Below are 24,520 nucleotides of genomic sequence, written 5' to 3'. Positions count from 1 at the left end.
CTTTGGGTTTGGGGAGGGGTTGTTTTTGGTTTGTTTTCACTAATGTTCAAGTGAGGTGGGAGAGGAATCAGTGGAGGGTAGGATGCTAGGCACCATGGGCGGGGGCCGCCAGGCGAGCTGGGCGGGCTAGTTCACGGAAGCGCAATGGGGGGTGAGTGGAATGTCAGTGGGGTGGATGGGGGCTGGGGCTGTTTCTGGGGGATCTGCAGGGGGCGGGGGGTAGAAGGGGAAGTACTGCTGACAGGGGAAGGATACTTAAAGTGTAAGGGGAAGAAGGCTGATGACAGTGGGTGCCCGAGGGTGGGCCTGGGGAGGTGCGGGACATGGGTTGGAGGCTAGTCCAAGAGGGACTATGGTTGATCGTGGGGGTGGGGGGGAGTTGCGGGGGGCTGCAGGATGACCCCGACCAGGCTGGTCATGTGAAACGTTAGAGGATTTGCACACTTGAAGCGACTGAAGGCGGATGTGGCCATGCTACAAGAGACGCACCTGAATGCGGGGGGCAGAATAGGCTGAGGAAGGGATGGGATTGGACCCTAAAATGAAAGGGTTGCCGATTTTGGTCAATAAACGGTAGGCATTCGAAGTGGGAAATATAGTGGCTGACTCTGGGGGGAGGTACGTTATGGTAAGCGACAAATTGGAGGGGATGCCAATGGTGTTGGTCAACATTTATGCCCCGATTTGGGACGATGTGGAATTTATGAGGCGGGTGCCGGGTAAGATTCCGGACCTGGACTTCCATTGGCTGATTATGGGGTGGGGAACGACTTTAATACGGTCCTGGGTCCAAGATTGGACCAGTCGAATTTGAGGTCGGGGAGGGTGTCGACTACAGCTAAGGAACTTCGGGGGTACATGGAGCACATGGAGGGTGTGGCAAGGGGGGGGGGATTGGGGTGGATCTGTGGAGATTTGGGAGGCCGAGGAAGAAATAATTTTTGTTTTACTCCCATGTGCACAAGGTGTGCTCCTGAATAGATTTTTTCATGGTGGATAAGACATTGTTGGCAGGGGTGGTGAATATTCGGCAACAGTGGTGTCGGACCATGCCCCGCACTGGGTGGAGTGAGCAAGTGAGGGGGGTGGGCAGCGCCCACAATGGTGGCTAGATGTGGGACTGTTAGCGGAGGAAGGGGTGTGTGAGCGGGTGAGGAAGGCCATCCTGGGCTATGTTGAGATTAATGACATGGGGGAGGTTTCGGCAGTACTGTTTGGGAGGCACTGAAAGCAGTGGTCAGTGGCGAGTTTACTTCAATTCGGGCACACAGGGAGAAGGCAGAGCGGTTGGAGACTGAAAGGCTAGTGGAGGAAATTCTGCAGGTGGACAGGAGATATGCAGAGGCCCCAGAGGAAGGGCTGTTAAAGGAACGCCAGAGGCTGCAAATGGACTTTGGTCTCTTCACCACGGGTAAGGCGGTTGCGCAGTTGCGAAGGGTGAGAGGAGCGGTATAGGAGTATGGAGAGAAAGCGAGCAGGATGTTAGCGCGCCAGTTGAGGAAGCAGGAAGCAGTGAGAGAAATTGGAAAAGTGAAGGATACAGGCGGGGTGAATGGGGTGTTTCGGGAGTTTTATAGCAAATTATATAAGTCGGAACCTGCAGCCGGGGATGGGGAGGTTTCTAGGAGGGCTAGAGTTTCCAAAGGTTGATGAGGAGGCTGGTGGAGGGATTGGGGGCCCCAATTGGGCTTGTAGAAGTGGTAGAAGGTGGAGGCAATGCGATCGGGTACGGCCCCGGGACCGGATAGTGGAATTCTATAAGATGTACTCGGGGGTTCGGGGAGCGCTGCTGGTAAGGGCCTTCAATGAAGCAAAGGAGTTGGGAGTCTCCTCCTGACATTGTCATAGGTATCGATCTCCCTCATCTTAAAATGGGATAAGGATCCAGAAAACTGTGCATCCTATTGGCCGAGCTCCCTGTTAAATGTGGATGCCAAATTATTGGCAACGGTCCTGGCCACAAGGATCGAGGACTGCGTCCCAGGGGTAATAGGGGAGGACCAGACGGGTTTTGTTAAGGAGCGGCACTTGGCGACTGTCATGTGAGAGTACCTTTAAGAAATGGATGTTTAAGCAATGTACCTTTGAGAAATTGAGCTGATCATATTACTGAAGTGATGTCAGAGGGTGGGGGGAGCTGAGCTCACTTCTGCTTTTGGTTTCAGTTTGAGGAGAAAGCTGGGAGTGTCTGTGTGTTTTGCTGAGAGCGGCAGGAAGAAAACACAGAGCTGGTCTGTTGATGTCTGCAAATCCAAAGACTATAAATATATTGAATGTAACCTCACATCTGTTTTTGAAGGTTTGAAGTCTTTTGGATGTTTAAAGGAACAGTTTGAAGGATTATTTAGTGTTGTAGTCTTTTGGGGTTACCTTTGAAGTAATGGGTGTTAAGATATTCAATGTTTGTTTTTAAAAGGTTAAATTGAGTTCCTAGAATAAACATTGTTTTGTTTTAAAAACCATTTCCCCATCTCTGCTGTATCACACCTGGAGAGTACGCCGTGTGCTTCCCACACCACAATCTATTAAAAGTTGTGGGTCGGTTGAACTCCATGAAACACTTTGGGGTTGAGTAAACCCGGACCGATAACAGAGACCAACAATAGGATGTTATTATGATGCCTCCAGAGAGGCGCAAGGTTGTGGTGGTGTTGTCCATGGACCGCGAGAAAGCCTTTGATCGGATGGAGTGGGAATATTTATGGGAGGTTCTGGGGCGATTTGGGTTTGGGCAGGATGTGGGTTGAGTCCGGTTGCTATACCAGGCACCGGCGGTGAGTGTGCGGACGAATCGTGTGAGATCGGACAACTTCAGGTTGTACCGGGGGACGAAGCAGGGGTGCTCACTTTCCCCACTGTTGTTTGCCTTGGCTATAGAGCCGTTGGCATTGGCATTGAGGGTGTCGAGGGCCGGCAGGGGGTGGTGTGAGGGGGGGGTGGAACACAGGGTCTCGCTCTCTGTGGACGATTTGCTTCTGTACATTTCGGACCCGCTGGGGGGAATTGGAGCGATTTTGGGAATACTAGAGGAATTTGGACGGTTTTCGGGATACAAATTGAATATGGGTAAGAATGAGGTCTTTGCGATCCAGGCGAGGGGGCAGGAGAAGAGATTGGGGGAGGTGCTGTTCAAGGTGGTGGGAGGGAGCTTTCGGCATTTGTATATCCAGGTGGCGAGGGAGTGTGAACAGCTGCATAAACTGAATTTGGATAGGTTGGTAGAACAGATGAGGGGGGACTTTCAGAGGTCATTGGCGGATGGGTACAGACAGTTAAAATGACGGTCCTTCCAAGGTTTCGGTTTGTTTTCCTGAACCTCCCAATTTTCATGCCCAAGATGTTTTTCAAAAAGGTGAATGCAGAGATCTCGGGATTTGTTTGGGCGGGTAAAACCCCCAGCGGGTGAAAAAGGTGCTGCTGGAGCGGGGGCGTGGGGGGGGGGTGGCTCTCCGAATTTTATGAACTACTACTGGGCAGCGAATATTGGGATGGTTAGGAAGTGGGTAGTGGGGGAGGGGTCTACATGGGAGTGGGTGGAAGTGGCCTCATGTAAGGACCCAAGGGTGGGGGCACTTTTAATGGCACCTCTGCCATTTTCGCCAGTTCGGTAATCCATAGGCTGGATAGTGGTGGCAGCCCTGAGGGCTTGGAGACAGTGGAGGCAGCACTGTGGGTTACAGCGTAGGTCGGTGTGGGCACTGATATGTGATAACCACGGTTCGCTCCGGGGAGGCTATGGAGGTAGCAGCGGCTGGGGATTGAGAGGTTTGGAGGTCTGTTTATTGATGAGGGTTTCCCGAGCCTGGAGGAGCTGGAGGAGGAGTTTGAGTTGCCGGGGGGAATGCGTTCCAATATCTGCAGGTGAGAGATTTCGACCTTCCCTTACCTGCCGCCCCAGGAGCTACAAGATAAGGTGGTGTCGAGAACAGGAGTAGGAGAGGGGAAGGTCTCAGAGATCTATAGGGAACTGATGGAGTGGGAGGAGCCCCGATAGGGTAGGTGAAGAGAAAGTAGGAAGAAGAGCTGGGTATGGATTTGGAGGCCGGGTTATGGGAGGAGGCCCGGAGGAGAGTTAATGCATCCTCGTTGTGCGCCAGGCTCAGCCTGATACAGTTTAAGGTGGTCCACAGGGCACGCATGACTGTGGCCCGGATGAATAGGTTCTTGGAGGGGGTGGAGGATAGGTGTGGACGCTGTGTGTGGGGCCCTGCTAACCATGTCCCAATGTTTTGGGCGTGTCCGAGGCTGAGGGGTTTCTGGCAGGGATTTGCTGACATCATGTCAGAGGTCTTACAAATGAGGGTGGCACCGGGTCTAGAGGTGGCGATTCGGTGTGTCAGGAAACCCGGGAGCCCAGGGGATGAGAGAGCCCGATGTCCTGGCCTTTGTCTCCCTGGTGGCCCGGATACGGATCTTACGAGGGTGGAGGGACTCTAAGCCCCCGAAGTCAGGGGTGTGTGTTAGCTAAATGGCGGCCTTTCTCAGACTCAGGAAAATTAAATTCACCTTGAGGGGTTTGCTTGGAGGTGGCAGCCATTCGTCGACTTCTTTGAGAAGAATTAAGCTGTCAACAGGGGGGGGGGGGGGGGGGGGTGGAAGGGGAGGCACGCGAGAGATGAGTGAAGGCAACGGAGGGGTGGTTGGGGAAGGTGGCACTGTTTGTGTAAGCCATGTTGGCTGAAGTTTTGTGCGCAGGGGGCTGTTGGTTATATTGTGTTTTTCTTTTTGTTGAAAATTTGATGTGTAAAATTATTAAAATTATAAATGCCTGAATAAAATATTAAAAAAAAAAAAAAATTATGGCCAAGCATCCCATCATGCATTCGTAATATTAGCCAGAAACCTTCATTTTCACAGGGTGTATGTCTATGTGTCTGTGAGTGTCTATGTATGTATGTATATGCGTCTGTGTGAGTCAGTGTGCTTGTGTCAGTGTGTGTGTGTGTTGATGTGTGTGAACATATGTGTCTATTTGTGTATGTCAGTCTGTGTGTGTGTCTGTATGCGTGAGTGTCTGAGACCGTGTGCGGGTGAGTTGGTGCAGGTGAGTATTTCATAGAATTTACAGTGCAGAAGAAGGCCATTCGGCCCATCAAGTCTGCACCAGCTCTTTTTTTTGATTGAGCACACTACCCAAGCCCACACCTCCACCCCATCCCCATAACCCAGTAACCCGACCCAACACGAAGGGCAATTTTGGACACTCAGGGCAATTTAGCATGACCAATCCACCTAAACCGTTACATCTTTGGACTGTGGGAGGAAACCGGAGCACCCGGAGGAAACCCACGCACACACGGGGAGAACGTGCAGACCCCACACAGACAGTGAACCAAGCCGGGAATCGTACCTGGGACCCTGGAGCTGTACGTGTGTGTATGTCTGTGTGTGTGCATGTGAGTTTGTGTATGTGTCTGTCTGAGCCAGTGTGTGCGTGTCAATCCGTGTGTCTGTGCGTGTGTCGGTATGTATCTGTGTGTGTGCCTGTATGATTCGGTGTGTGTGAGTCTGTGTGCATGACTATTTCGATGTCGATGTGTGTCTGTCTGTGTGTTTGTGTGTGTCTGTCTGCTTCTAAGTGTGCCTGTATATGTGTCTCTGTGTTTGTGTGTCTGTGTGTGTGTCTGTTTGTTTGTGTGTGTGGTTGGAGAATGGGATATATCGCGAGATTGGGAAAAGTAGATGCGGCGAGTTTGGGGAAGGAGAGAGTTGGCGAGATTGACGAAGGGGAGTGGCGGCGAGATTGGACAAAGGGAGAGATGGAGAGATTGGAGAAGGTGAGAGGTGGTGAGAATAGGGAAAGGGGATGATGGTGAGATTGGGGAAGGTGAGAGATGTCAAAATTGGTGAAGGGGAGAGGTGGCGAGATTGGTTAAGGGGAGTGGCGGCGAGATTGGGGAAGAGGAGTTATGGCAAGACTGGGGAAGCAGAGAGGTGGCAAGATTGGGGAAGGGGAGAGATGGTGACTTAGGGGAAAGGAACTGTTGGCGATATTGGACAAGGCAAGAGATGGCGATATTGGACAAGGCAATAGATGGCGATATTGGACAAGGCAAGAGATGGCAAGATTCAACAAGGCAAATGATGGCAAGATTGGGGAAAGTGAGAGATGGTGAGAATGGACAAGAGGAGAGACGGTGAGATTGGTGAAGGCGACTGATAGTGAGATTGATGAAGTGGAGTGATTACAAGATTGGGGAAGGGGAGAGATGGTGAGTTAGGGGAAAGGAACTGTTGGCGATATTGGACAAGGCAAGAGATGGCGATATTGGACAAGGCAATAGATGGCGATATTGGACAAGGCAAGGGATGGCGATATTGGACAAGGCAAGAGATGGCGAGATTCAACAAGGCGAATGATGATAAGATTGGGGAAAGTGAGAGATGGTGAGAATGGACAAGAGGAGAGGTGGTGAGATTGGTGAAGGCGACTGATGGTGAGATTGATGAAGTGGAGTGATTATAAGATTGGGGAAGGAGAGACAAGGCAAGATTTGGGAAAGGGAGATTTGGTGATATTGGACAGGGCAAGAGTTGGCAAGAATGGGGTAAGGGAGAGATGGCAAGATTGGGGAAGGGAAGTGATGGCGAGAGCAGATAAGTAGAGAGATGGCAAGATTGGAGAAGGAGAGAAGTTGTGAGATTGGGGATGTGGAGAGATGGTGAGATTGGGGATGTGGAGAGATGGTGAGATTCAGGAACGGGAGAGATGGAGAGATTGGGGAAGAGGAGAGATGGAGAGATTGGGGAAAGGGACGGATCGTGGGATTGGACAAAGTGAAAGATGGAGAGATTATACAAGAGGAGAGATGGTGAGATTGGACAAGGTGCAAAATGGCAAGATTGAGGAAGGGGCGAGATGGTGAGATTGGGGATGGGGAGAGATGGCGAGATTGGGGAAGGGGAGAGATGGCGAGATTGGGGAAGGGGAGAGATGGCGAGACTGGGGAAGGGGAGAGATGGCGAGACTGGGGAAGGGGAGAGACGGCAAGAGATGGCGAGATTGGGGAAGAGGAGAGATGGTGAGATTGGGGAAGGGGAGAGATGGCGAGACTGGGGAAGGGGAGAGATGGCGAGATTGGGGAAGAGAGAGATGGCGAGATTGAGGAAGAGGAGAGATGGCGAGATTGGGGAAGGGGAGAGATGGCGCGACTGAGGAAGGGGAGAGATGGCGAGATTGGGGAAGGGGAGAGATGGCGAGACTGGGGAAGGGGAGAGATGGCAAGAGATGGCGAGATTGGGGAAGGGGAGAGATGGCGAGATTGGGGCAGGGGAGAGATGGCAAGATTGGGGAAAGAGAGAGATGGCGAGATTAGGGAAAGGCAGGGATAGTGAGCGATGGCGAGATTCGACAAAGGAAGAGATGGAGAGATTGGACGTTAGGAGAAATGGAGAGGTTGGACCTGGTGAGAGATGGCGAGATTGGGGAAAAGGAGTGATTGCAAGCTTGGAAAAGGGAAGTGATGGTGAGATTGGTAAAGGAGAGAGTTGGCGAGATTGGACAAAGAGAGAGGTGGGGGAAGGCAAGAGATGACAAGAATGGGGGAGATGGTGATATTGGTGAAAGGCAGATATACCGTGATTGGACAAAGGGAGCGTTGGAGAGACTGGTCAAAGGGAGGGATGGAGAGATTGGACAAGACGGCAGATTGCGAGAATGGAAAAGAGATAGTGATATGGGGAAAAGGAAATATGGCGAGATTGGGGAGGGAGAGAGTTGGCGAGATTGGACAAAGGGAGAGATGGTGAGATTGGATGATAGGAGAGATGGAGAGATTGGATCATGTGTGTGAGATGGCGAGATTGGGAAAGGGGAGAAATGGTAAAATTGGGGAATTGGAGTGATAGCGAGATTGGGGAAAGGGTGAGGTGGCGAGCTTGTGGAACGGGAGAGATGACGAGTTTGAGAAAGGGGAGAGATGGTGAGATTCGGGAAGGGCAGTGATGGCAAGAATGCGGAAGGGGAGAGATAGCGAGATCCGACAAAGGGAGAGATTGGACAAAGGGAGTTATGGAGAGATTGGGGAAGAGGAGAGATGGAGAGATTGTGGATGGGGCGAGATGGAGAGATGAGGGAAGGGGAAGATGGAAAGATTGTGTAAGTGGAGATACGGTGTGTAGGGACAAAACCTAATTGATGAGGCTAAATGATGAGGATGTGTTACATAGACTAGGCTTGTCGTCCCTGGACTATAGAAGGTATAAGTTTTAATAGCCGGGAGGATTTTCATTGTCTCCAGGTCCAGCCACAGATGTCCTGTGGGAGTCTTTTCAAGGAGGTAACCATCAGATTCCATTCCAAACTCTTGACAAGATTCACTATACACATTTTGGGACGTATTCATCTGACGTAAAAATCAGTCCCCAAGAGTTTTAACCTCAAAGAATGTTTTCAAATACCTGGTGTAAAAATGCACCAATGTTTTTTTCCGTGACCGATGGCTAAATATTTCACAATCAACAGGTATTTGTTCTGGGAAATGAAGCGCATTGTTTTAAATGTGTGGATTGAAATCCGAAATGCAAGAGCACAATTGAGAAAGGGGAGAGATGGCGAGTTTGGACAAGTGAGAATTGTCAGGATTGGGGAAGGGAGAGATCGGAGAAGGCGAGAGATGGCGGCTATGGTGAAAGGGAAGGATAGTAGATTGGGGAAGGGGGGAGACAGCGAGATTGGACAATGGGGGAGATTGGATGAAGGGAAAGATGGAGAGGTTGAATGATAGGAGAGATGCAGAGATTGGACTAGGTGAGAGATGGCGAGATTGGCAAAGGTGAAGTGGACAAGTAAAGAGATGGTGAGTTTGGACAAGGCGAGAGATGGTGAGATTGGACAAGGCGAGAGATGGTGAGATTGGACAAGGCGAGAGATGGTGAGATTGGGGAGGGGGGGAGATGGTGAGATTGAACAATGTGCAAGACAACAAGATTGGACAAAGTGAGAGATGGCATGATTGGGGAAGGGGAGAGATTGCACCACTGGATGAGGTGAGAGATGCCACGATTGGGAAAAGGGAGAGATGGCAAGATTGACAAGTTAGGAGATGGCGTGAATGGAGAAGGAGAGTGAGTGCCTCATTGGACAAGATGAGAGATGCACATTTCAGGAAGTGGAGAGATGGCGAGTTTGGACAAGGTGAGAAGTGGCAGAATTGGGGAAGGGAGGGATTGGAGATATTGGAGAAGGCGAGAGATGGTGGCAATGGTGAAAGGGAGGGATAGTGAGATTGGGAACGGGGAGCGATGGCGAGAATGGGGAAGGGGAGAGATGGCGAGATTGGGGAAGGGGAGAGATGGCGAGATTGGGGAAGGGGAGAGATGGCGAGACTGGGGAAGGGGAGAGGCGGCGAGATTGGACAATGGGGGAGATTGGACAAAGGGAAAGATGGAGAGGTTGGATGATAGGAGAGATGCAAAGATTGGACCAGGTGAGAGATGGCGAGATTGGGGAAGGGGGGTAATGGTGAGATTGAACAAGGTGAGAAATGGCAAGATGAGGGCAAAGGAAAGACGGCAAAATGAGGGAAGGGGAGAGATAGCGAGATTTGGGGAGGGATGGTAACAGCCCTGAAAATTGGGGAGGGGGGGAGATGGTGAGCTGGTGAAGGGGAGAGATGGTGAGATTCAGGAACGGGCGACATTGGACAAGGTGATAGATGGCACGATTGGGGATGGGGAGAGATGGCGAGATTGGGGAAGGGGAGAGATGGAGAGATTGTGGATGGGGAGAGATGGAGAGATTGGCCATGGTGAGAGATGGCGCGATTGGGGAAGGATGAGATGGCAAGTTTGGACAATTCGGGAGATGGTGAGTTTGGACAAGGCGAGATATTGTGAGATTGGTCAAGGCAGAGAGATGGCAAGATTGTGGAAAGGGAGAGATAGTAAGATAAGGGAAGGGGAGAGATGATGAGATTGGGGATGTGGAGAGATGGTGAAATGGACAAGTTGACAGAAGATGCATTAGGACAAGGCAAGGGATTGCGAGATTGGACGAGGCAAGAGATGGCGAGATTAGGAAACGAGAAACTTAGCGAGATTGGGGAAGGGTAGAGATGGTGAGATTGGACAAGGCGGGAGATGGCGTGATTGAACAAGGCAAGAATAGAAGTGATTGGGGAAAGGAAGAGAGAGTGAGATTGGGGAAAGGAAGAGATGGTGAGATTGGGGAAGAGGAGAGATGCAGAGTTTGAACAACCAGAGAGATGGAAAGATTTGGGTCGGGGAGAGATGGAGAGATTTTGGATGGGGTGAGATGGAGAGATTGGGGAAGGGGAAGATGGAGAGATTGTGTAAGTGGGGTTCCCGTGTGTAGGGACAAAACCAAAATTAGCATTGATGAGGTTAAATGATGAGGCTGTGTTACATAGACTGGACTTGTAGTCCTTGGACTATAGAAGGATTAGGTTTTAATAGCCGAGAGGATTTTCATTGTCTCCAGATTCAGCCACAGAGATCCTGTGGGAGACTCCATTCCAAACACTTGACAAGATTTACCATCCACATTTTGGGAAGAATTCATCTGACATGAAAAGCAGTCCCCAAGATTTTTAACCTCAAAGAATTTTTTTCAAATACCTGATGTAAAAATGCACTGATGTTTTTTTCCGTGACTGATGGCCAAATATTTCACAATCAACAGGTATTTGTTCTGGGAAATGAAGCGCATTGTTTTAAATGTGTGGGTTGAAATCCGAAATGCAAGAGTCAAATCTACCAACTGCTTCTTAACCTGGGTATTGATGTTAAGGAAATAAATCCTCCCTGTTGTAAATTACATTGAGATAATTGCAGTGATTGACGAGTAACTGAAATTATATGTAGTGATTCATTTTCTTTTTAAATGTGGTCTGGAAATTTGCATTGTGCAAGAATAGAAGGTGAACTCTGCCACCACTCGCAATGTATCAAAGAAATGGAAACTTTACATCATGTGCGATAAGTTCATATTATATAGTTTAGATTTTGGCAGGTGTATTTGGTTCAGAATGTTGTGCGGATCATTGGGTTTGGGAAGATTATTTAACCTTAAGCATTCTTTTATAAAGGGATAAACACTATTTAAATTGATTTGCCAATTCCCTCAGCTACACAGCTACATAGCCAGAATCATAGAATTTGCATTTGGCCCATCGAGTTTGCACCGGCTCTTGGAAAGAGCACCACTACACAAAATCCACAGCCCCCAACACAATCACATCCCACTCTTTGAGCCCACACCTCCACCCTATCCCTGTAATCCAGCAACCTCATCTAACCTAAGGGCAATTTATCATGGCCAATCCACCTAACCTGCACCTCTTTGGACTGTGGGAGGAAACCGGAGCACCCGGAGGAAACCCACGCACACACGGGGAGAATGTGCAGACTCCGCACAGACAGTGACCCAAGCCGGAATCGAACCTGGGACCCTGGCGCTGTGAAGCCATAATGGTAACCACTGTGCTACCGTGCTGCCCAATAGATCACTATGTCCATTCAGTGTGGCCTAATTCAAGCACTTGGTCTCAGAAATTCAACTTTTTCACAGTTGTCTGCGGTCTATGACCGATCAGCTCCAGTTGAATATCAAGGGGAAATAGTTTAGTTGTCTCTTGTTGGGATCTTGTCGGGGCCCGCAGCCTTTGCACCTTCTAATGTCTTCAGCCATTTCTTGATAGCACGCGGAGTGAATTGAATTGGCTGACGACCGGCATCAATGATGCTGGAGAGCTCCCGAGGAGGCAGGGGTGGATCATCCACTCAGTGCTTCTGGCTGAAGGTGATTGCAAATGCTTCCGTCTTGTCTTTGCCACTGATGTGCTGTCTCCCCGCCCCCCCCCACCCCCCCCCAGCCCCATTATTGAAAACAGGGATATTTGTTGAGTCTCCTCCTCCAGTTTATGTTAAATTGTCCACCACCATTCACAGCTGGGTGTGGCAGGATTGCAGAGCTTCATAGAATAGAATCCCTACAGTGCAGAAGGAGGCAATTCGGCCCATTGAGTCTGCACCAACCTTCTGAACCGAGCACCCCACCAAGGCCCACTCTCCCACCCTATCTTTGTAACCCCATAACCCCACCTAACCTTTTGGACACTTCGGTCTATTTATCATGGCCAATCCGTCTAACCCGCGCATATTTGGACTGTGGGAGGAAACCGGAGCACCCGGTGGAAACCCACACAGACACGGGGAGAATGTACAAACTCCACACAGTCACCCGAGGCTGGAATTGAACCTGGGTCCCTGGCGCTGTGAGACAGCAGTAGTAACCACTGTGCCGCCCAATCTCATCTTTTGTTCTCAAGTTTCAATCACATCCATCGGCTTTGGGATCCCTTGGTTCTGCCTATTGCACATTGGGTCAGTGCTTTGGCATGCAAGTACTTGTGTGTTGTGACTTCACCAGGTTGAAACTTGGGGCTGGATTCCCCGCTGTCAGGGTTCTCCGTTGCGTCGGCAGCGCACCCACGCCCGGAGCTGGTGCTGCCACAATTGCAAATCCCATTGGCTGGCTGGCGGGATGGAGAATCCCGCCCCTGATGTTTTTAGGTATGACTAGGGCTTCTCCTGGTAAACTCTCCTGTTCAGGATTCTGCGGTTGGAAGTGGCTTTCCTGGAAACACACGCTGTCTCAAATGGAAACGGAAAGTTCAATCAGCTTCAGGAAAGGCCTGGAGGAGAAGGAATGATGTTAACTCACTGGGCAAGGGTCCACATGCCAAGAGGTGGCCAGAAATATATCTGACCTCACTGCAGTGAATCTCATATCCATATTTCTGAATGGTTGTCACTTCTGCTCATTTAAGGTCACACATACACCCACACACACGCACTCTCACCCCACACCCTCCCCCACTCAATCACAATCACACACTCATACTCACAATCACACACACAATCATAATCACACACACAATCATAATCACACACACAATCATAATCACACACTCACAATCTCGCACAATCACAATCTCGCACACACACAATCACGTGCACACACACAATCACACACTCACAATCTCGCATACACACAATCTCGCACACACACAATCATGCACACACAATCACGCACACACAATCACGCACACTCACAATCACACACACTCACAATCTCGCACACACACAATCTCGCGCACACACACAATCACGCACACACAATCACGCACACTCACAATCACACACGCTCACAATCTCGCACACACACAATCTCGCACACACACACAATCACGCACACACAATCACGCACACTCACAATCTCACACACTCACAATCTTGCACACTCACAATCTCGCACACTCACTATCTTGCACACTCACAATCTTGCACACATACAATCGCACACACTCTTGCAACCCACTCACGGTACACACACACACACTCCCCCTCCCCACACACACAACACACTCTCGCCACATGTACACTCACAACCCCCTCCCCACACATACACTCATAATCCACTCCCCACAGGCACACACAACCCACTTCCCCCCTCACACATACACAAGCCATTACCCCGACACAAAACCCACACCCCCAACACAATCACATCCCACTCCCCTCATGCTGAATCCACTACTCCACCCCAGGCACACACAACCCACTCCCCTCACGCTGATCCCACTCCACCCCAGGCACACACAACCCACTCCCCTCACACTGAACCCACACCCCCATGCACACACAACCTACTCCCCCCATGCACACACAACCCACTCCTCCCACACATACAATCTAAACCCATTCTACACACACAATCTTCACCCAGACCCCACAGAGACACACTCACGACCGATTCAGAGAATCGTTAGAGTGCAAGAAGAGGCCATTCGGCCCATCGAGTCTGCACTGATCTTCCAAAAGAGCACCAACCCTTTAAAAGAGCACCCTACCTAGGGCTACGACCCATCCTATCCCCATAACCCAGTTACTGAGCATGAGAGGGTGTAATATAGCCTGTAAGACAAGAACTAAAAACCTAGAACATGGCTTGTGAGACTGGCCTCCAAGGTTGTTATTTGGCCTGGGACACCTGCGAGACATGAACGTAGCCTGTAAAGCTGGAGCAGGGCCTATGAAACTGGGTGTGCGAAGCTGGACCACGAACTGTGAGATTGGACCTGTGAACCTGGAACATGGCCTGACACTGGGCTGGGTGGCAGTAACGTGGTCTGTGAGATTGGGCCTATGAGGCTGGAAGAGGTCCAGTGTGATTGGGCCAGCCTACTTGTAATATGAGCTGTGGGACTGACACTGTGAGCTGGGAACAAGACCTGTGGGACTGGACCAGTGAACCAGGAATATGGCCTGTGAGACTGGACCAGAGAGACAGGAATATGGCCTGTGAGGCTGGACCAGAGAGACAGGAATATGGCCTGTGAGACTGGACTAGATCGCCAGGAACATGAATTGTGAGACTGTGTCAGAAAGCCAGGATCATGACCTGTAAGACAGGGCCAGTCACGCTGGAACATGGCCTGAGAACCTGGAACAAGGCCTGAGACATTGGGCCTGCATGGTTGGAACATGGCCATTGAGATTGTGCTTGAGAGCCAGGAACATAGCCTATGAGATTGGACCAAGAGACAGGAACATGGCCTGTGAGACTGGACCAGAGAGCCAGGAACATGGCCTGTGAGACTGGATCAGAGAGCCAGGAACGTGGCCTGTGAGACTGGGCCTGCGATGCTGCAACATGGCCTGTGTGACGGGACTTGACAGCTAGGAACATGGCCTGTGAGACTGGACCAGAGAGCAAAGAACATGGCCTGTGAAACAGGAACTGAGAGCCAGAAACATGGCCCTTAAGACTGAGCTTGAGAGATAGGAACATGGACTGTGAGACTGAACATGAGAGCCAGGAACATGACCTGTAAGACTGGGCCTGAGAGACTGGAACATGGCCTGTGAGACTGGGCCTGAGAGCCAGGAACATGGCCTGTGAGACTGGATCTGGGAGCCAGGAACATGGACTATGAGACTGAGCTTGACAGACAGGAACATGGCCTGTGAGACTGGGCCTGAGAGCCAGGAACATGGCCTGTGAGACTGGGCCTGAGAGACAGGAACATGGCCTCTGAAACAGGAACTGAGAACCAGGAACATGGCCTGTGAGACTGGACCTGTGGACCAGGAACATGGACTGTGAGACTGGCTCACGGTAGCACTTTCCACCGTCCACCTGGGTCATCCCTGCATGAGAGCTGGTCATTCCATAATAGAAAACCCTTGGGCTGGTGGAGGTGGGGATGGGTTTGTGCCCTAGTCCCTATTGCTTTATTGTGTGCTTCACCCATGCCAACCTAACTGGTGTCTACCTTTCTGGCCTTAACAGACACTAACACTCCGTCTAGGTGGATCCCCAGGTCATACATCAGGAGTGGAGGCAGCCTGCTGCACTTCCTACCCTGTGACCTTGGTCCCTTTTGGCAGCCATCTTCTGGGCTACCAGGCCTGGATGTGCCCACCTGCTGCTCTGGTATCCCAGGTGGTGTGATGCTGCCTCGTCCTACTGCCCATCAAATACGCCAGAGATGGGAGGGGTGGTGTCTGAGGCGCTGTGGTGTTCCGGAACCTCGCCAGATAGTGCCCAGGAGCCTCTTTACTAAAGTGACCAACTGAGGTGAGTGTCTCTGGGATGGTGGAGGGTGGTGGAGACAGCTGTGATGGGAAGTCAATGTCATCCTGGACTGGGGCTCCAGGTTGTCTCGGGCAGCGGGTCGCTGTCCGTGTCCTCCTCCTTGTTGCTATCTACTTACGGTTGGGGATTCTATTGGGGACCACAGAGGGGCCCACCTCATCGCCAGCAGATCCTGCAAGGCACAAGACATGACACATGATTGGATCGCAGGTTGGGGTGATGGGTGGTGATGGAGGGGGCTGCGTGTCAAGGGCTCCCGTCGCTGTGTGTGTCTTCTTTCTCGCTGTTATCTACTTGGAGTTGCCGTTGGGGTCGGGGCCACAGAGAGACCTGCCTCATCTGTAGACGGTCCTGCAAGGCACGAGCCATGACGCATGATTGGATCGTGGTTGGGGTGTCAGCTGGTGGTGGAGGGCGCTGTGGGGGGAGGGGGTGTGGGGTAGTGGAGGAGGGTGTGGGTGGAGGTGTGGGAGTGGTGGTGATGGAGGGGGTGGTGGGGGCGGGGACAAACATGCCATGGGGAACTGCAACTCAACAGGGACTCACTTGCTCACCCGATGCCGACCTCCGCCCGGCGACTGCCCTCTCTCCAGGCCCACCAACCAGACAAGTGTGAAAAGTGTGCGGGAGGACCGGCGAACTATGTCCACATGTTTTGGGCATGTTCAAAGCTTAGGGGATTTTGGCAGGGGTTTGCAGATGTCATGTCCACAAGCCCCCAAAGTCAGAGACCTGGCTACGGGACATGGCTAGCGTTCTCTGTCAAACCAGGTCCAGTGCCTGCTGTGATGAGGGGCCGCAGCGGTCCCCCTCCAGTCTTTTCCCTCTCCCGGCTGTTGTGGGCATGGGGGGTGGGGGGGGGGGGGGAGAAAGAAAACGCACAGTGTTAGACAGTCAGATGTATGCAGCACAGGGGATCGGTAGCTGGTGGCCTTCGTGGCCAGGGCACCCGCCAATGGCAACCGATATGGGTGCTGGCATGTGATGCAGGGTGGGGGTTTGGTTGCCCTCTGGGTGGTGGTGAGGGTTACGGGTGTGTGGAACAGGGTTGGTGCCAGGGGCACAGTGCTGCCTAAGGGCAGCATGGTAGCACAGTGGTTAGCAGAGTTTTGTTTTAATAAACATTTTATTGAGGTATTTTTGGTATAACAACAAAATAAACAATGTACATGAAACTATAAACATAGTGCAAAAGACGTCTCCCTCCCTTACAGGTCCCACCTTTATTAACCCCCTACTCTAAACTGAACTAATACCCCACTTCTGCTGACGATTAACTTTCCGCGAAGAAGTCGACGAACGGCTGTCACCTCCGGGCGAACCCTAACATTGACCATCTCAAGGCAAGCTTGATTTTCTCAAAACAGAGAAAGCGAGCCATGTCCGATAGCCAGAGCTCTGACTTCGGGGGCTTTGAGTCTCTCCAAGCTAATAGTATCCATCTCCGGGCTACCAGGGAAGCCAAAGGCTAGAACGTCTGCCTCTTTCTCCTCCTGGATTCCCGGATCTGCTGACACCCCGAAAATCGCCACCTCTGGACTCAGTGCCACCCTTGTTTTTAACACCGTGGACAGGTCATCTGCAAACCCCTGCCAAAATCCCCTGAGCTTTGGTCATGTCCAGAACATGTGGACGTGGTTCGCCGGGCCTCCTGCACACTTTGCACACTTGTCTTCCACCCCAAAGAATCTGCTCATCCGGGCTACTGTCATGTGAGCCCGATGAATGACCTTGAATTGTATCAGGCTGAGCCTGGCACATGTTGTGGATGCGTTGACTCTACTCAACGTGTCCGCCCACAGACCATCCTCTATCTCTCCTCCCAGCTCCTCCACCCACTTGCGCTTCACCTCCTCGGTCTGCGCCTCCTCTGACCCCATAAGTTCCTTATAAATGTCGGAGACACTCCCTTCTCCTACCCACCCTCTGGAAACTACCCTGTCCTGAATCCCCCTTGGTGGTAGGAGAGGGAAGGTTGACTCCTGTCTACGATGGAAGTCCCGCACCTGCAAATACCCGAGTTTGTTTCCCCTCGCCAACCCAAACTTCTCCTCCAGCGCCCTCATACTCGGAAAGCTCCCCTCTATGAACATATCCCCCATCCTCTCAATCCCTGCTCTCCGCCATACCCGGAACCCCCCATCCATACTTCCCGGGGCAAACTGGTGATTATTACAGATTGGGGAGCAGACCGATGCTCCATCTGCTCCCACATGTCTCGTCCATTGCCCCCAGACTCTCAGGGCTGCCACCACCACGGGGCTGGAGTACCGTACCAGCGGGAACGGCAGAGGCGCAGTTACCAACTCCCCCAGACTGGTGCCCTTACATGAAGCCGCCTCCATACCCTCCCATGCCGACCCTCCCCCCACCACCCACTTCCTGATCATGGCTATATTCGCCGCCCAGTAATAATTACTAAAATTTGACAGCGCCAGCCCACCCTCTCCCTGACTCCGCTCAAGCATTACCTTCCTTACTCGCGGGGTCTTGCCCGCCCAAACAAAGCCAGTGATCACTTTGTTGACCCATTTAAAAAAGGACCGCGGAACAAAAATGGGGAGACATTGAAATACAAACAGAAATCTCGGGAGGACCATCATCTTCACCACCTACACCCTCCCAGCTAGTGACAACGGAAGCACGTCCCATCTCCGAAAATCGTCCTTCATTTGGTCTACTAGTTGGGCCAGATTTAATTTATGCAGCCGGTCCCATTCCTGCGCCACTTGGATGCCGAAAGCTTCCCCCGACTCATCTAAATGGCAGCTCCCCCAATCGCCTCTCCTGTCCCCTCGCCGGGACTGCAAATATCTCACTTTTCCCCATATTTAGCTTATAACCCGAAAACCGGCCAAATTCCCTAGAATCCTCATGATTTCTTCCACCCCCTCCATTGGGTCCGATACATACAGAAGGAGGTTGTCTGCATAAAGTGAGACTCTGTGCTCCCCCCCCCCCTCCAGACCGGCCCCTTGAGACTCTCAGAGCAATTGTTAGCGGCTCTATAGCTAGCACGAACAACAGTGAGAAGAGTGGGCATCCCTGTCTTGTCCCCCGGTGCAGTCGAAAGTAGTCCGATGTTGTCCTATTTGTCCGTACGCTCCCCATAGGAGCCTGATACAGCAACCTGACCCAGTTAATAAAGCCCCGCCCAAATCCGAACCATCCCAGTGTCTCCCACAGATAATCCCATTCTACCCAATCAAAAGTTTTCTCTGCGTCTATTGCAACCACTACCTCCACCTGCCTACCTTCCGGGGGCATCATGATCATGTTTAACAGCCTTCTTATATTGGCCAACCCTTAACAAACCCCATATGGTCCTTCCCAATAACGTCCGGAACACAATCCTCAATCCTGGAGGGCAAAATTTTGGCCAGCGGTTTGGCGTCCGCATTCAACAAGGATATCGGCCTTTAGGACCCACACAGCTCTGGGTTCTTGTCCCGCTTCAGGATCAGTGAAATCGGGGCCTGTGACATCGTCGGGGGCAGCACCTCTCTCTCCCTTGCCTAATTGAACATCCTGATCAACAACGGTCCCAATATCCCAGAGAACATTTTATAGAACTCCACTGGATACCCGTCTGGCCCCGGGGCTTTACCCGACTGCATGTGTCATAATACACACCAGTATATTATGGTGCAGACACACACTAATGGACATGCAGTGGGACTAATCAGCATACCTAACACTGCAGCCATTCACCAGTGAGAGCACACGCACTATAAAGACAGGGGACAGGAGAGTTCCCGCTCATTCTAGTAGCAGCCAGCTCGGAGCACAGAGCTCACAGCCTGCAACACAGACACTCACCATGTGCTGAGTGCATCACCTGGTTAGGACTAGGCAAGGGTCAACAGTTAAAGCTGGTATTGCATTTACCCACAGTTCAAGTATGTTAATATAGTTAACCTTATAATAAAATAGAGTTGCACCATTTCCAGTGTTGGTGACCTGTTTGTGATCCAGAACACCCAACACATCATGATACCAGGAGTGAACTGGTTCAGTCCAGATACCATTCCTCAGCGTACAGTGACAACCAGCAATGATACCCAGGCAAGATGTTCAAGATCCGGGTTCCGCAGCAGCTCCAGTGCCACGGCGATCTCAGCGAAAACTGGCAGGCATTCCGGCAGAAGTTTGAAATCTTCCTGCTGGCAGCCGAACTAGACGACCTGGCCAATCCTGAAAAAACAGAGCTTCTCCTCACCATCGCTGGTGCCAGAGCAGAAGAAATCTTTTAAAAATCCAAGTTCTCCAAGGGGCAAAGCAGGAGCGACTTCCAGGCAGTCCTGGACAAATTCGGCAAATACTGTGAGGAAAACACACTCCAACCAGCAAGGAAAGGTAAGAAAAACGCCAGTACTCACCTCGAGGCCGAAATCCCGGAGCAGAGAACGATTTTGGTCGGCGGCCATCTTTCTAAAGGGACTGCACTTGCGCAGTTGCGCGACGCCGCGCATGCGCAATCACGAAAACGACCATCAGTAAAGGAACCGCGATCTGCGCATGTGCAAACGCCTCCTACGTGCTACGTCATGCGCGTCATGACGTCAGAGGCCCAGACCACACCCATTTAAAGGGGAAACGTCCCAAATCAAAGAAAAAATCTTTTAAAGCTGTAAAACAACCTTCCTTCACCTGGAATGACAGCACAATGCCTCAAATTGAACCAGGAAATGAAATAAACCTCCGAAGTACCCTGCAACAAGCAGTTACCTACGCCCAAACCGAGTCCGATTCCGACTTCCCGCAGACCAGTGACACCGAGGACCCGAGGGAGCATTTTCGAGTTGCTGTTATAATAAAGAACAGGCTGTCCCCGAATCAAAACCACCAGCCGCTGTCGGTGCACAGCATTGATCCTTTACCAGTCGGCCCATCTCTGCCCTGTCCGCCTTCTCCCTATTGGCCCGTATCGAGATCAGCTCCCCTCTGACCACCGCCTTCAGTGCTTCCCAGACCACCGCTGCTGAAATTTTCCCCTTGTCGTTGATCTGCAGGTAGTTCTGAATACATTTCCTCAGCCGCTCGCACATTCCTTCGTCAGCCAAAAGTCCTACATCTAACCTCCAGTGCGGGCGCTGGTTACTGTCTTTACTAACCTGCAGGTCAACCCAGTGCGGAGCACGGTCTGAGATTGTGATCGCTGAGTACCCCGTGTCCACCATCCCTGCCAGCAAGGCCCTGCTCAAAATAAAGAAATCAATCCGGGAGTACACTTTGTGCATGTGTGAGTAGAAGGAGAGCTCCTTCACCCTCGGCTTCCCAAACCTCCATGGATCTCCCACATCCGAGACTATTCTACCCGCCTCAAACACCACCCGCTTATTGATCAGGATCACGACCCCTCTAGTCTTTGAATCCAGTCCCGAGTGAAAGACCTGACTGACCCAGCCTTTCCTCAATCTAATCTGGTCAGCTACTCTAAAGTGCGTCTCCTGCAACATTACCACATCTGCCTTCAGTCCCCTTAGATGCACGAACACGTGTGTCCTCTTGACCGGCCCATTTATTCGTCGAACATTCCAGGTGATCAGCCTAGTTGGGGGGCTCATTTCCCCCCCCTTCGCCAATCAGCCATCCCCTTTTTTGGGCCAGCTGGTTAGCACAGTTGCTTCACAGCTCCAGGGTCCCAGGTTCGATTCCGGCTTGGGTCACTGTCTGTGCGGAGTCTGCACATCCTCCCCGTGTCTGCGTGGGTTTCCTCCGGGTGCTCCGGCTTCCTCCCACAGTCCAAAGATGTGCAGGTTAGGTGGATTGGCCGTGCTAAATTGCCCTTAGTCTCCCAAAAGCTTTTACAACACCAGGTTAAAGTCCAACAGGTTTGTTTCAAATCACTAGCTTTCGGAGTACTGCTCCTTCCTCAGATTTACCTGAGGAAGGAGCAGTGCTCCGAAAGCTAGTGATTCGAAACAAACCTGTTGGACTTTAACCTGGTGTTGTAAGACTTCTTACTGTGCTCACCCCAGTCCAACGCCGGCATCTCCACATCCAAAAAGGTTAGGTGGGGTTACTGGGTAAAGGGGAAAGGCAGGAGCCATGGGTTTAAGTAGGGTGCTATTTCCAAAGGCCGGTGCAGACACGATGGGCCAAATGGCCTCCTTCTGTGCTGTAAATTCGATGATTCTATGATACTCACCACGGCTGCCCTGAGAAGGTCGTGCAGTTTGTTCTGGCACTGCTGTCAGGTCCCGGTAGTTGGCCCACGGCACTCACGATCTCTGCCCCCTGTGCTGAGGCTTATGTACACCGGTGGGTGGCAGCTTCGGGTGGGATTCTCTGCTAACCGGCGGGTGGGCCGTACAGGCACCAAAGAGTTGTGTGAACCACTCCAGCATCAGGCCGCCTGGTGGTTGCGGAATCCGAAGGGCCTCCGCTGGCCGCCGTGAGTTGGCGCATGCGCAGAACCGCTGCCGTGATCCCTGTGCATGCGCAGAACCGCTGCCGTGATCCCTGTGCATGCGCGGAACCGCTGCCGTGAACCCTGCGCATGCGCAGAACCGCTGCCGTGATCCCTGCGCATGCGCGGAACCGCTGCCGTGAACCCTGCGCATGCGCAGAACCGCTGCCGTGATTCCTGTGCATGCGCGGAACCGCTGCCGTGATCCCTGTGCATGCGCAGAACCGCTGCCGTGATCCCTGTGCATGCGCAGAACCGCTGCCGTGATCCCTGCGCATGCGCGGAACCGCTGCCGTGAACCCTGCGCATGCGCAGAACCGCTGCCGTGATTCCTGCGCATGCGCAGAACCGCTGGCGTGATCCCTGCGCATGCGCAGAACCGCTGCCGTGATCCCTGTGCATGCGCAGAACCGCTGCCGTGATCCCTGCGCATGCGCAGAACCGCTGCCGTGATCCCTGCGCATGCGCAGAACCGCTGCCGTGAACCCTGCGCATGCGCAGAACCGCTGCCGTGATCCCTGCGCATGCGCAGAACCGCTGGCGTGATCCCTGCGTATGCGCAGAACCGCTGCCGTGATCCCTGCGCATGCGCAGAACCGCTGCCGTGATCCCTGCGCATGCACGGAACCGCTGCCATGATCCCTGCGCATGCGCAGAACCGCTGGCGTGATCCCTGCGCATGCACGGAACCGCTGCCATGATCCCTGCGCATGCGCAGAACCGCTGCCGTGATCCCTGCGCATGCACGGAACCGCTGCCGTGATCCCTGCGCATGCGCAGAACCGCTGCCGTGATCCCTGCACATGCGCAGAACCGCTGCCATGATCCCTGCGCATGCGCAGAACCGCTGCCGTGATCCCTGTGCATGCGCAGAACCGCTGCCGTGATCCCTGCGCATGCGCAGAACCGCTGCCATGATCCCTGCGCATGCGCAGAACCGCTGCCGTGATCCCTGTGCATGCGCAGAACCGCTGCCGTGATCCCTGCGCATGCGCAGAACCGCTGCCGTGATCCCTGCGCATGCGCAGAACCGCTGCCGTGATCCCTGCGCATGCGCAGAACTGCTGCCGTGATCCCTGCGCATGCGCAGAACTGCTGCCGTGATCCCTGCGCATGCGCAGAACCGCTGCCGTGATCCCTGCGCATGCGCGGAACCGCTGCCGTGATCCCTGCGCATGCGCAGAACCGCTGCCGTGATCCCAGCGCATGCGCAGAACCGCTGGCGTGATCCCTGCGCATGCACGGAACCGCTGGTGTGATCCCTGCACATGCGCAGAACCGCTGGCGTGATCCCTGTGCATGCACGGAACCGCTGCCGTGATCCCTGCGCATGCGCGGAACCGCTGCCGTGAGTTGGCGCATGCGCAGAACCGCTGCCGTGATCCCTGCGCATGCGCAGAACCGCTGGCGTGATCCCTGCGCATGCACGGAACCGCTGCCGTGATCCCTGCGCATGCACGGAACCGCTGCCGTGATCCCTGCGCATGCACGGAACCGCTGCCGTGATCCCTGCGCATGCGCGGAACCGCTGCCGTGATCCCTGCGCATGCACGGAACCGCTGGCGTGATCCCTGCGCATGCACGGAACCGCTGCCGTGATCCCTGCGCATGCGCGGAACCGCTGCCGTGATCCCTGCGCATGCACGGAACCGCTGACGTGATCCCTGCGCATGCACGGAACCGCTGGCGTGATCCCTGCGCATGCACGGAACCGCTGCCGTGATCCCTGCGCATGCGCAGAACCGCTGCCGTGAACCCTGCGCATGCGCAGAACCGCTGCCGTGATCCCTGCGCATGCACAGAACCGCTGCCGTGATCCCTGCACATGCGCAGAACCGCTGCCGTGATCCCTGCGCATGCGCAGAACCGCTGCCGTGATCCCTGCGCATGCGCAGAACCGCTGGCGTGATCCCAGCGCATGCGCAGAACTGCTGGCGTGAACCCTGCGCATGCGCAGAACCGCTGCCGTGATCCCTGCGCATGCGCAGAACCGCTGCCGTGATCCCAGCGCATGCGCAGAACCGCTGGCGTGAACACTGCGCATGCGCAGAACCGCTGCCGTGATCCCAGCGCATGCGCTGAACCGCTGCCGTGATCCCTGCGCATGCGCAGAACTGCTGCCGTGATCCCTGCGCATGCGCAGAACCGCTGGCGTGATCCCTGTGCATGCACGGAACCGCTGCCGTGATCCCTGCGCATGCACGGAACCGCTGACGTGATCCCTGCGCATGCGCGTAACCGCTGCCGTGATCCCTGCGCATGCGCGGACCCCCGGCGTGATCCCTGCGCATGCACGGAACCGCTGGCGTGATCCCTGCGCATGCGCGGAACCGCTGGCGTGATCCCTGCGCATGCACGGAACCGCTGGCGTGATCCCTGCGCATGCACGGAACCGCTGGCGTGATCCCTGCGCATGCACGGAACCGCTGGCGTGATCCCTGCGCATGCACGGAACCGCTGCCGTGATCCCTGCGCATGCGCAGAAC

The sequence above is a fragment of the Scyliorhinus torazame genome, chromosome 12 (genome assembly GCF_047496885.1).
Source record: "Scyliorhinus torazame isolate Kashiwa2021f chromosome 12, sScyTor2.1, whole genome shotgun sequence".
Taxonomy (NCBI): domain Eukaryota; kingdom Metazoa; phylum Chordata; class Chondrichthyes; order Carcharhiniformes; family Scyliorhinidae; genus Scyliorhinus; species Scyliorhinus torazame.
The sequence above is the reverse complement of the archived record's forward strand: the minus strand, read 5'-3'. Positions refer to the sequence as shown.